This window comes from Arachis hypogaea, chromosome 15 (assembly GCF_003086295.3).
Source record: "Arachis hypogaea cultivar Tifrunner chromosome 15, arahy.Tifrunner.gnm2.J5K5, whole genome shotgun sequence".
NCBI classification, from domain to species: Eukaryota; Viridiplantae; Streptophyta; class Magnoliopsida; order Fabales; family Fabaceae; genus Arachis; species Arachis hypogaea.
This window is the reverse complement of record NC_092050.1, coordinates 68171938-68184504: the sequence shown is the minus strand read 5'-3', so window position 1 is coordinate 68184504 and position 12567 is coordinate 68171938. Positions and strand designations below refer to the sequence as shown.

Here is a 12567-nt window from a genome sequence, read left to right as displayed (position 1 = left end):
TATTTGCCCTTGCCTTTTGGTTTTAAAGGCTATTGGCTTTTTGCTCTTGCCTTTTGGTTTTAAGAGCTTTGGCTTTTTCTGCTTGCTTTTTCTTTTTCTTTCTATTTTTTTTTTCGCTATTTTTTTTTCTGCAAGCTTTGTTCTTTGCTGCTTTTTCTTGCTTCAAGGATCATTTTTATGATTTTTCAGATTATCAAATAACATGTCTCCTTGTCATCATTCTTTCAAGAGCCAACATATTTAACATTCTTAAACAACAACTTCAAAAGACATATGCACTGTTCAATCATTCATTCAGAAAAAAAAAGTATGGTCACCACATCAATATAATTGAACTAAGTTCAAGGATAAATTCGAAACTCATGTACTTCTTGTTCTTTTGAATTAAAACATTTTTCCATTTAAGAGAGGTGATGGATTCATAGGACATTCATAACTTTAAGACATAGTTACTAAATACTAATGATCATGTAATAAGACACAAACATGGATAAGCACTTAACATAAAGAAAACGAAAAACAGAGAATGTAAGAACAAGGAATGAATCCACCTTAGTGATGGTGGCGTTTCCTTCTTAAGGAACCAATGATGTCCTTGAGCTCTTCTATGTCTCTTCCTTGTCTTTGTTGCTCCTCCCTCATTGCTTTTTGATCTTCTCTAATTTCATGAAGGATGATGGAGTGCTCTTGATGTTCCACCCTTAATTGTCCCATGTTGGAACTTAATTCTCCTAGGGAGGTGTTGATTTGCTCCCAATAGTTTTGTGGAGGAAAATGCATTTGAGGCATCTCCGGGATCTCATGGTGATGAGCTTCATGTGTCTCTTGAGCTCCATGAATGGGCTCTCTTGTTTGCTCCATCCTTTTCTTAGTGATGGGCTTCTCTTCCTCAATGGGAATGTCTCCTTCTATGTCAATCCCAGCCGAATTGCATAGATGGCAAATGAGGAGAGGAAAAGCTAACCTTGCCATAGTGGAGGACTTGTCAGCCACCTTGTAGAGTTCTTGAGGTATAATCTTATGAACCTCCACCTTTTCTCCAATCATGATGCTATGGATCATGATGGCCCAGTCTATAGTAACTTTAGACCGGTTGCTAGTGGGAATGATTGAGCGTTGAATGAACTCCAACCATCCTCTAGCTACAGGCTTAAGGTCCAGTCTTCTCAGCTGAACCGGTTTGCCTTTTGAGTCAATCTTCCATTGAGCTCCTTCCACACATATGTCCATGAGGACTTGGTCCAACCTTTGATCAAAGTTGACTCTCCTTGTGTAGGGGCGTGCGTTCTCTTCCATCATTGGCAAGTTGAACGCCAACCTTACATTTTCCGGACTAAAATCTAAGTAATTCCCCCGAACCATGGTGAGATAATTCTTTGGGTTCGGGTTCTTACTTTGATCATGGTTCCTTGTGATCCATGCATTAGCATAGAATTCTTGAACCATTAGAATTCCAACTTGTTGGATGGGGTTTGTTAGAACTTCCCAACCTCTTCTTTGGATTTTATGTCGGATCTCTGGATACTCATTTCTCTTGAGCTTGAAAGGGACCTCGGGGATCACCTTCTTCTTGGCCACAACATCATAGAAGTGGTCTTGATGAGCTTTGGAGATGAATCTTTCCATCTCTCATGACTCGGAGGTGGAAGCTTTTGTCTTCCCTTTCCCTTTTCTAGAGGATTCTCTGGTCTTGGGTGCCATCAATGGTAATGGAAAAACAAAAAGCTTATGCTTTTACCACACCAAACTTAGAATATTGCTCGCCCTCGAGCAAGAGAAGAAAGAATAGATGAAGAAGAAGAAGAAAATATGGAGGAGAGGAGGGAGAGGTGTATTCGGCCAAGAAGAGAAGAGAGGGTTGTGTTGTGTGAAAATGAGGAAGAATGGAGGGCTTTATATAGGGAGGGAAGGGGGGTTAATTTCGGCCATATAGGGTGGGTTTGGGTGGGAAATTGATTTTGAATTTTGAAGGTAGGTGGAGTTTATGAGGTAGGTTTATGGGAAAGAGTGGATGGATGTGAGTGGTGAAGTAGTGATAAGGAAGAGAGATTGAGGTGATTGGTGAAGAGTTTTGGGGAAGAGTGTTTATTGGGAAGAGAGGATGAACATTGAGAAGAGGGAAGAGAGTGAGTGGTGGTAGGTGGGGATCCTGTGGGGTCCACAGATGCTGAGATGATCCTGTAGGGTCCACAGATCCTGAGGTATCAAGGAATTGCATCCCTGCACCAATTAGGCATGTAAAATGCCTTTGCATGCAATTCTGGCGTTTAAACGCCGAACTGATGCTTGTTCTGGGCGTTCAACGCCCAGATGCAGCATATTTCTGGCGTTGAACGCCAGCCAAATGCTTGTTTCTGGCGTTCAGCGCCAGCTCTTCTTCACTGTGCATTTCTGGCGTCTGGACGCCAGGATGCTGCTTGTTTCTGGCATTCAACGCTAGATCCATGCTCTGTTTTGGCGTTGAACGCCAGCCAGATGCTCCTTACTGGCGTTTAAACGCCAGTAAGATCCTCCTCCAAGGTGTGATTTTTCTTCTGCTGTTTTTTATTCTATTCTTAATTTTTTGATTTATTTTGTGACTCCACATGATCATGAACCTATAAAGACATATAACTAATAAAAATATAATTAAATAAAAAATTGGGTTGCCTCCCAACAAGCGCTTCTTTAATGTCAATAGCTTGACAGTGGGCTCTCATGGAGCCTCACAGATGTTCAGAGCATTGTTGAGACTCCCCAACACCAAACTTAGATTTTGGATATGGGAGTTCAACACCAAACTTAGAGTTTAACTGTGGGGGCTCTGGTTGACTCTGTTTTGAGAGAAGCTTACTGTGCCTCTTTTCCATGTTTACAGAAGGATGTCCTTGAGTTTTAAACTCAAGGGAGTCCTCATTCAATTGAAGGACTAGTTCACCTTTGTTAACATCAATCACAGCTTTTGCTGTGGCTACGAAGGGTCTTCCAAGGATGATGGATTCATCCTCATCCTTCCCAATATCTAGGATTATGAAATCAGCAGGGATGTAAAGGCCTTCAACCTTTACTAATATGTCCTCTACTTGTCCATAAGCCTGTTTTCTGGAATTGTCTGCCATCTCTAATGAGATTTTAGCAGCTTGTACCTCAAAGATTCCCAGTTTCTCCATTACAGAGAGTGGCATGAGGTTCATTCCTGACCCTAGGTCACATAGAGCCTTTTCAAAGGTCATGGTGCCTATGGTACAAGGTATCAGGAACTTTCTAGGATCCTATTTCTTCTGAGGCAATCTCAGTTGATCCAATGCATTTAGTTCATTGGTGAACAGGGGAGGTTCATCTCCCCAAGTCTCATTACCAAATAAATTGGCATTCAGCTTCATGATTGCACCAAGGTACTTGGCAACTTGTTCTTCAGTGACATCCTCATTCTATTCAGAAGAAGAATACTCATCAGAACTCATGAATGGCATAAGGAGGTTTAATGGAATCTCTATGGTCTCTAGATGAGCCTCAGATTCCTTTGGTTCCTCAGAGGGAAACTCCTTTTTGATCACAGGACGTCCCAGGAGGTCTTCCTCCTTGGGATTCACGTCCTTCTCTCCTCTTGTGGGCTCGGCCATGATGGTCCATTCAATGGCCTTGCACTCTCCTTTTGGATTTTCTTCTGTATTGCTTGGAAGAGTACTATGAGGGATTTCAGTGATCCTTTTACTCAGCTGGCCCACTTGTGCCTCCAAATTTCTAATGGAGGACCTTATTTCATTCATGAAACTTACAGTGGCCTTAGATAGATCGGAGACTAAGTTTGCTAAATTAGAGGTATTTTGTTCAGAGTTCTCTATCTGTTGCTGAGTGGATGATGGAAAAGGTTTACTATTGTTAAACCTATTTCTTCCACCATTATTAAAGCTTTGTTGAGGCTTTTGTTGATCCTTCCATGAGAGATTTGGGTGATTTCTCCATGAGGGATTATAGGTGTTTCCATATTGTTCACCCATGTAATTCACCTCTGCTATTGCAGGGTTTTCAGGATCATAAGCTTCTTCTTCAGCAGATGCCTCTTGAGTACTGTTGGATGCAGCTTGCATTCCATTCAGACTCTGAGAAATCATATTGACTTGCTGAGTCAATATTTTGTTCTGAGCCAATATGGCATTCAGAGTATCAATTTCAAGAACTACTTTCTTCTGAGGCGTCCCATTACTCACAGGATTCCTCTCAGAAGTGTACATGAACTGGTTATTAGCAACCATGTCAATGAGTTCTTGAGCTTCTGCAGGCATTTTCTTTAGGTGAATGGATCCACCTGCAGAAGTATCCAATGACATCTTAGCTAATTCAGACAGACCATCATAGAATATATCCAGGATGGTCCATTCTGAAAGCATGTCAGAAGGACACTTTTTGGTCAGTTGCTTGTATCTCTCCCAAGCTTCATAGAGGGATTCACCTTCTTTCTGTCTGAAGGTTTGAACATCCACTCTAAGCTTGCTCAGCTTTTGAGGAGGAAAGAACTTGGCTAAGAAAGCCGTGACCAGCTTATCCTAAGAGTTCAGGCTATCTTTGGGTTGAGAGTCCAACCACACTCTAGCTCTGTCTCTTACAGCAAAAGGGAAAAGCATGAGCCTGTAGACTTCAGGATCTACTCCATTAGTCTTAACAGTATCACAGATCTGCAAGAATTCAGTTAAGAACTGAAAAGGATCTTCAGATGGAAGTCCATAGAACTTGCAGTTCTGCTGCATCAGAGAAACTAATTGAGGTTTCAGCTCAAAATTGTTTGCTCCAATGGTAGGGATGGAGATGCTTCTTCCATGTAAATTGAAATTAGGTGCAGTAAAGTCACCAAGCATTCTCCTTGTATTATTATTATTTTCGGCTGCCATCTCCTCCTCTTGTTCGAAAATTTCTAAAAGGTGCTTACTGGATTGTTGTAATTTAGCTTCTCTTAGTTTCCTCTTCAGAGTCCTTTCAGGTTCTGGATCTGCTTCAACAAGAATATTCTTGTCCTTGCTCCTGCTTATATGAGAAAGAAGGGAACAGAAAAATAATAATAATAGGGATCCTTTTTACCCAGGTATAGAGGTTCCCCTGTGTGAGTAGAAGAAGAAAAGAATGTAATGTAAAGAAGGGAAGAAGAAAAACTCGAACACAGAGAGGGAGGTAGTGTTCGAATTTTTGGATGGGAGAGAAATGTTAGTAGATGAATAAATAAATAGAAGGAGATGAGAGAGAAGGATTTTCGAAAATTATTTTTGAAAAATGGTTAGTGATTTTTGAAAATTAAAAGAAGAAATATTAAAATTAAAATTTGAAACAATTAGTTAATTAAAAAGAATTTTTGAAAAAGAGGGAGATATTTTCGAAAATTAGAGAGAGAGAGTTAGTTAGGTAGTTTTGAAAAAGATAAGAAACAAACAAAAAGTTAGTTAGTTAGTTGAAACAAATTTTGAAAATCAATTTTTGAAAAGATAAGAAGATAATAAGTTAGAAAAGATATTTTAAAATCAGATTTTTGAAAAAGATAAGATAGGAAGATATTTTTGAAAAGATATGATTGAAATTAGTTTTTGAAAAAGATTTGATTTTTAGAATCACAATTAATGACTTGATTCACAAGAAATCACAAGATATGATTCTAGAACTTAAAGTTTGAATCTTTCTTAGCAAGCAAGTAACAAACTTGAAATTTTTGAATCAAAACATTAGTTGATGACGTTATTTTCAAAAATTAGGAGATAAAGATAAGAAAAAGATTTTTGAAAAATATTTTAAAAATTTTCGAAAATAAATAAGAAAAGTGAAAAAGATATGATTTTTGAAAAAGATTTTGAAAAAGATAAGATTTTTAAATTGAAAATTTGATTTGACTCATAAGAAACAACTAAGTTTTAAAAGGTTTTGAAAAAAGTCAACTCAAATTTTCGAAACTTATGAGTGAAAAAGGGAAAGATATTTTTTTTATTTTTGAATTTTTAATGATGAAAGAGAAAAACATGAAAATGATGCAATGCCTGAAAATTTTGGATCAAAACAATGAATGCATGCAAGAATGCTATGAATGTCAAGATGAACACCAAGAACACTTTGAAGATCATGATGAACATCAAGAACATATTTTTGAAAAATTTTCAATGCAAAGAAAACATGCAAGACACCAAACTTAGAAATTTTTCATGTATAGACACTATGAATGCAAGAATGCATATGAAAAACAAGAAAAGACACAAAACAAGAAAATATGAAAATCAATTAATAAGGTTTATCAAGAACAACTTGAAGATCATGATGAATGTAATGCATGAATGCAATTTTCGAAAAAATGCAAGATGAGTATGCAATTAACACCAAACTTAAAAATTTGACTCAAGACTCAAACAAGCAACACAAAATATTTTTGATTTTTATGATTTTATTAATTTTTTTGGATTTTTTTATATTATTTTCGAAAAACATGTAGGAAGAAGAAAACAAGAAATCCAAAATCTTTAAGAAAAATTCCAGGAATCTTTCAATATTAGCCTAAAGCTCCAATCAAAGGGTTGGACATGGCTTAATAGCCAGTCAGCTTTAGGATGTAAATCAGGTGGATCTGGAACAGCAGCAGGTGGATTAGCAACTAGCTTGCTCTTGATAATGTTGGGTTGGAAGCCCCAGTCCAAATGAATTTAGACATGGCTTTACAGCCAGTCAGGCTTCAACATGCTCTATGAAACTCTAGGATTCATTCTTAAAAATTCTGAAGAACATAATAAAATTTTTGAAAAGAATTTTTATTTTTTCGCAAATAAAGGAGAAATTTTTTTTTTTGAAGATTTTTGAAAATTTTTTGAAAATAAAACAAAAAGAAAATTACCTAATCTGAGCAACAAGATGAACCGTCAGTTGTCCAAACTCGAACAATCCCCGGCAACGGCGCCAAAAACTTGGTGCACGAAATTCTGATCACAGGCAACGGCGCCAAAAACTCTGCATGCACGTCTTAGTAAATCATTTTTCATTCACAACTTCGATACAACTAACCAGCAAGTGCACTGGGTCGTCCAAGTAATAAACCTTACGTGAGTAAGGGTCGTTCCCACGGAGATTGTTGGTATGAAGCAAGCTATGGTCATCTTGTAGATCTCAGTCAGGCGGATATCAAATGGTTATGGAGTTTTCGAAAATAATAATAAATAAACAGAGAATAAAGATAGAAATACTTATGTATATCATTGGTGCGAATTTCAGATAAACGTATAGAGATGCTTTCGTCCCTCTGAATTTCTGCTTTCCTGCTGTCTTCATCCAATCAGTCCTACTCCTTTCCATGGCTGGCTTTATGTAAGGACATCACCATTGTCAATGGCTACTTTTCATCCTCTCTGTGAAAATGGTCCGATGCGTTGTCACTGCATGGCTAATCATCTGGAGGCATCACCGTGGTCAATGGCTGCATCCTATCCTCTTGTGAAAATGGTCCAAATGCTCTGTCACAGCACGGCTAATCATCTGAGGTTCTCGATCATACTGGAATAGGATTCACCCTCCTTTTGCGTCTGTCACTACGCCCAGCACTCGCGAGTTTGAAGTTCGTCACAGTCATTCAATCCCAGAGTCCTACTCGGAATACCATAGACAAGGTTTAGACTTTCCAGACTCTCATGAATGCCGCCATCAATCTAGCTTATACCACGAAGATTCTGACTAAGAGATCCAAGAGATAATCATCCAATCTAAGGTGGAACGGAAGTGGTTGTCAGGCACGCGTTCGTATGGGAATGATGATGATTGTCACGTTCATCACATTCATATTGAATTGCGAATGAATATCTTAGAAGCGAAATAAGTTGAATTGAATATAAAACAATAGTACTTTGCATTAATTCATGAGGAACAGCAGAGCTCCACACCTTAATCTATGGAGTGCAGAAACTCTACCGTTGAAATATACATAAGTGAATACAGGGTAAGCATGGCCGAGTGGCCAGCCTCCCATGGAGGTCTAGAGATCTAAAAATGATCAAAAGATGATCCCAAGATTATAAGATGTCTAATACAATAGTAAAAAGTCCTATTTATACTAAACTAGTTACTAGGGTTTACAGAAGTAAGTAATTGATGCATAAATCCACTTCCGGGGCCCACTTGGTGTGTGCTTGGGCTGAGCTTGAATGTTACACGTGCAGAGGCTCTTTTTGGAGTTGAACGCCAGGTTGTAACGTGTTTCTGGCATTCAACTCTGGTTCGTGACGTGTTTCTGGCGTTTAACTCCAGACTGCAGCGTAGAACTGGCGTTCAAAGCCCTTTTGTGTCATCTAAACTCGGCCAAAGTATGGACTATTATATATTGCTGGAAAGCGCTGGATGTCTAATTTCCAACGCAATTAGAAGCGCGCCATTTTGAGTTCTGTAGCTCCAGAAAATCCACTTTGAGTGCAGGGAGGTCAGAATCCAACAGCATCAGCAGTCCTTCTTCAACCTCTGAATCTGATTTTTGCTCAAGTCCCTCAATTTCAGCCAGAAAATACCTGAAATCACAGAAAAACACACAAACTCATAGTAAAGTCCAGAAATGTGAATTTAACATAAAAACTAATGAAAACATCCCTAAAAGTAACTAGATCCTACTAAAAACATACTAAAAACAATGCCAAAAAGCGTATAAATTATCCGCTCATCACTCAAAAATCAAAAAGCAGGAAAATAAATAAACAAGAAGATTAAGGAATGAGTCCACCTTAGTGAGGGTGGCATCTTCCTCTTCTTGAAGAACCAATGGTGCTCTTGAGCTCCTCTATGTCTCTTCCTTGTCTTTCTTGCTCCTTCCTCATAGCTCTTTGATCTTCTCTAATTTCATGGAGAATGATGGAGTGCTCTTGATGCTCCACCCTTAGTTGTCCCATGTTGGAACTTAATTCTCCTAGGGAAGTGTTGATTTGCTCCCAATAATTCTGTGGAGAAAAGTGCATACCCTGAGGCATCTCAGGGATTTCATGGTGAGGAATTTCCTCATGCTCATGTTGAGGTCCATGATCTCTTATTTGCTCCATTCTTTTCTTAGTGATGGGCTTGTCCTCTTCAATGAGGATGTCTCCCTCTATGTCAATTCCAGCCGAATTGCAGAGGTGGCAAATGAGGTGAGGAAAGGCTAACCTTGCCCAAGTAGAGGACTTGTCAGCCACCTTGTAGAGTTCTTGAGGTATAATCTCATGAACTTCCACCTCTTCTCCAATCATGATACTATGGATCATGATGGCCCGGTCTATAGTAACTTCAGACCGGTTACTAGTAGGAATGATTGAGCGTTGAATGAACTCTAGCCATCCCCTAGCCACTGGTTTGAGGTCATGCCTTCTTAATTGAACCGGCTTGCCTCTTGAGTCAATTTTCCATTGAGCTCCTTCCTCACATATGTCTATGAGGACTTGGTCTAACCTTTGATCAAAGTTGACCTTTCTTATGTAGGGGCGTGCGTTCTCTTCCATCATTGGCAAGTTGAATGCCAGCCTTACATTTTCCGGACTAAAATCTAAGTATTTTCCCCGAACCATAGTAAGCCAATGCTTTGGATTTGGGTTCACACTTTGATCATGGTTCCTTGTGATCCATGCATTTGCATAGAACTCTTGAACCATTAGGATCCCGACTTGTTGAATAGGGTTGGTGAGAACTTCCCAACCTCTTCTTTGAATCTCAAGTCGGATCTCCGGATACTCATTCCTTTTGAGCTTGAAAGGAACCTCAGGGATCACTTTCTTCTTGGCCACAACTTCATAGAAGTGGTCTTGATGGACCTTTAAGATTAATCTCTCCATCTCCCATGACTCAGAGGTGGAAGCAATTGCCTTCCCTTTCCTCTTTCTAGAGGTTTCTCTGGCCTTAGGTGCCATAAATAGTTATGAAAAAACAAAAAGCAATGCTTTTACCACACCAAACTTAAAATGTTTGCTCGTCCTCGAGCAAAAGAAGAAAGAAAGAAGTAGAAGGAAAAGAGAAATGGAGGAGAGGGAGAGAGAGTAGGTTTCGGCCAAGGGGAAGAAGAAAGGGTTGTGTTGTATGAAATAGAAGAAGGAATGAGGGATTTATATATAATTAGGGAGGGGTTTAGGGTTCGGCCATTTAGGGTTGGGTTTGGGAGGGAAAATATTTTGAATTTGAAGGTAGGTGGGATTTATGGGGAAGAGAAGATGGATGTGAGTGGTGAGGGGGTGATAGGAAAGAGTGATTGAAGTGATTGATGAAGGGCATTTGGGGAAGAGAGTTATGAAAAGGTGTGAAAAGGAGAGAATAGGGTTAGGTGGGGATCCTGTAGGGTCCACAGATCCTGAGGTGATCCTGTGGGGTCCACAGATCCTGAGGTGTCAAGGATTTTTTATCCCTATACCCTTTAGACGTGTAAAACGCCCTATACATGCAATCTTGGCGTTTAACGCTAGACTGCTGCCTGTTTCTGGCATTAAACGCCACTTCCATGCTCTGTTCTGGCGTTTAACGCCAGGTAGATGCTTGTTTCTGGCGTTAAACGCCAGCTTGGTGCCTGTTTCTGGCGTTAAACGCCAGACAGATGCTTGTTTCTGGCGTTTAAACGCTAGACTATTCTCCTCCATGGTGTGCTATTTTCTTTCTATTTTTCACTCTATTTTTGATTTTTTCAGTAGTTTTTGTGACTTCACATGATCATCAACCTAAAGAAAACATAGAATAACAATGAAAAATAAATAAATATAATTAGATAACATTGGGTTGCCTCCCAACAAGCGCTTCTTTAATGTCAATAGCTTGACAGTGAGCTCTCATGGAGCCTCACAGATGTTCAGAGCAAGGTTGGAACCTCCCAACACCAAACTTAGAGTTTGAATGTGGGGGTTCAACACCAAATTTAGAGTTTGGTTGTGGCCTCCCAACACCAAACTTAGAGTTTGACTGTGGGGGCTTTGGTTGACTCTGCAGTGAGAGAAGCTCTTCATGCTTCCTCTCCATGGTTACAGAAGGAGATCTTTGAGTTTTAAACACAATGTTATCCTCATTCATTTGAAGGATCAATTCTCTTCTGTCCACATCAATCACAGCCCTTGCTGTGGCTATGAAAGGTCTTCCAAGGATGATGGATTCATCCTCATCCTTCCCAGTATCCAGGATTATGAAATCAGCAGGGATGTAAAGGCCTTCAACCTTTACTAGCACTTCCTCTACTTGTCCATAAGCCTGTTTTCTGGAGTTGTCTGCCATCTCTAATGAGATTCTGGCAGCTTGCACCTCAAAGATTCCCAGTTTCTCCATTACAGAGAGTGGCATGAGGTTTATCCCTGATCCAAGGTCACATAGAGCCTTCTCAAAGGTCATGGTGCCTGTGGTACAAGGTATTAAGAACTTTCCAGGATCCTGTTTCTTCTGAGGCAATCTCAGTTGATCCAAATCACTCAGTTCATTGATGAGCAAGGGAGGTTCATCTTCCCAAGTCTCATTACCAAATAATTTGGCATTCAGCTTCATGATTGCACCAAGGTACTTGGCAACTTGCTCTTCAGTGACATCTTCATTCTCTTCAGAAGAAGAATACTCATCAGAGCTCATGAATGGCATAAGGAGGTTCAATGGAATCTCTATGGTCTCTAGATGAGTCTCAGATTCCTTTGGTTCCTCAGAGGGAAACTCCTTATTGATCACTGGATGTCCCAGAAGGTCTTCCTCACTGGGATTCACGTCCTCTCCCTCCCTTGTAGGTTCGGCCATGATGGTTAATTCAATGACCTTGCACTCTCTTTTTGGATTCTCTTCTGTATTGCTTGGGAGAGTACTAGGAGGGGTTTCAATGACCCTTTTACTCAGCTGGCCCACTTGTACCTCCAGGTTTCTAATGGAGGACCTTGTTTCATTCATGAAACTCAAAGTGGCCTTAGATAGATTAGAGACTATATTTGCTAAGCTAGATGGATTCTGCTCAGAATTCTCTGTCTGTTGCTGAGTGGATGATGGAAAAGGCTTGGTATTACTAAACCTGTTTCTTCCACCATTGTTAAAGCCTTGTTGAGGCTTTTGTTGATCCTTCCATGAGAAATTTGGATGATTCCTCCATGAGGGATTATAGGTGTTTCCATAGGGTTCACCCATGTAATTCACCTCTGCTATTGCAGGGTTCTTAGGATCATAAGCTTCTTCTTCAGAAGATGCCTCTTTAGTACTGTTGGGTGATTCCTTCAATCCATTCAGACTCTGAGAGATCATATTGACTTGCTGAGTCAATATTTTATTCTGAGCCAATATGGCATTCAGAGTATCAATTTCAAGAACTTCCTTCCTCATAGGCGTCCCATTACTCACAGGATTCCTTTCAGAAATGTACATAAACTGGTTATTTGCAACCATGTCAGTGAGTTCTTGAGCTTCTGTAGGCATTTTCTTTAGGTGGATGGATCCACCTGCAGAATGGTCCAATGACATTTTAGATAATTCAGACAGACCATCATAGAATATATCCAGGATGGTCCATTCTAAAAGCATGTCAGAAGGACACTTTTTGGTCAGTTCCTTGTATCTCTCCCAAGCTTCATAGAGGGATTCACCTTCTTTTTGTTTGAAGGTCTGAACATCCACTCTAAGCTT

General features: G+C 39.7%; 2 non-coding genes across 2 annotated transcripts; both read left to right on the top strand.

Annotated features, from left to right (window-relative positions):
• The first annotated feature begins 4364 nt into the window (after window positions 1-4364).
• On the top strand, window positions 4365-4472 carry LOC112752406 (small nucleolar RNA R71). Its single transcript, XR_003176845.1, has one exon. It is a non-coding gene; the product is annotated as a small nucleolar RNA R71 (small nucleolar RNA).
• Window positions 4473-12459: 7987 nt separating this feature from the next.
• On the top strand, window positions 12460-12567 carry LOC112753705 (small nucleolar RNA R71). The gene has a single exon (XR_003178077.1). It is a non-coding gene; the product is annotated as a small nucleolar RNA R71 (small nucleolar RNA).